Here is an 870-nt window from a genome sequence, read left to right on the forward strand (position 1 = left end):
CGACTTCTACTGCCAGGTTGTGCTCACTCAGTCTGTATTTAGTTAATGTTTTCCTCATTTTTTTATCAGACACTGTGGTCAGGTAATTTGCCACGGTGTACTGTCTGTTTAGTGATACATATGTTTCTAATTTGTTCTGGGATTTTGTTAATTTTGCCCAGTGATCTCTATATTTTTCTTTTTCTTTCATAATGATTTGGTTGGGTCTGATTATCTGAGATCTTGAGTTTTGAGGCTGAGGTCGTCGTTGTGTAATGACCTGGGTGGGTGATGGTTCACCCAGCCTCAGGACAAGTAAGCAGAGGGGACTCCTTTGTGGGTTCAACTCCTGGCAGCATAGGGCTTTGTAGGAAAAGGAGAGTGGGTCACTTGTTTTAATATGATTCCAGAAATTTAGGGCTCGTTTTTGGATCTTTAATATTAGAGGGTATTGACCTAATTCAGCTCTACTCTGTCTCTCTCTCTCTCTCACTCACTCTTTCTCTCTCTCTCTCACTCTTTCTCTCTCTCCTCTTACCCTTCTCCCACTGTGGGCTGTACTCTAGTGCAGCGGTGTTCAAGGCAGCACCTCTACATACCCTCATAACCACCCTGTCCTACAGACCTGTATGCATGGAGCCAGTCTGTTGCTGTCTGTTATGAGGTTCTCCAAGGACGCCCGGCCGCTCGGCAGACAGACTACTAGACGACACTCCCTCCTCTCAAGGCTGCTGGTCAGACTGTGGTGAGCCCCTGTCTTCACGGCACAACATCGTTGTCTCTCAGCCTTTGCCAATGGAGAGAAGCGGGCCCCGATCACCTTGAGGGACTGTTCGGGCTGGGTTGTCTTTTGAGGTTAATTTTTTCCAGGTCATTAACGCAGTAGCACAT

The sequence above is a fragment of the Clupea harengus genome, chromosome 17 (assembly GCF_900700415.2).
Source record: "Clupea harengus chromosome 17, Ch_v2.0.2, whole genome shotgun sequence".
NCBI classification, from domain to species: Eukaryota; Metazoa; Chordata; class Actinopteri; order Clupeiformes; family Clupeidae; genus Clupea; species Clupea harengus.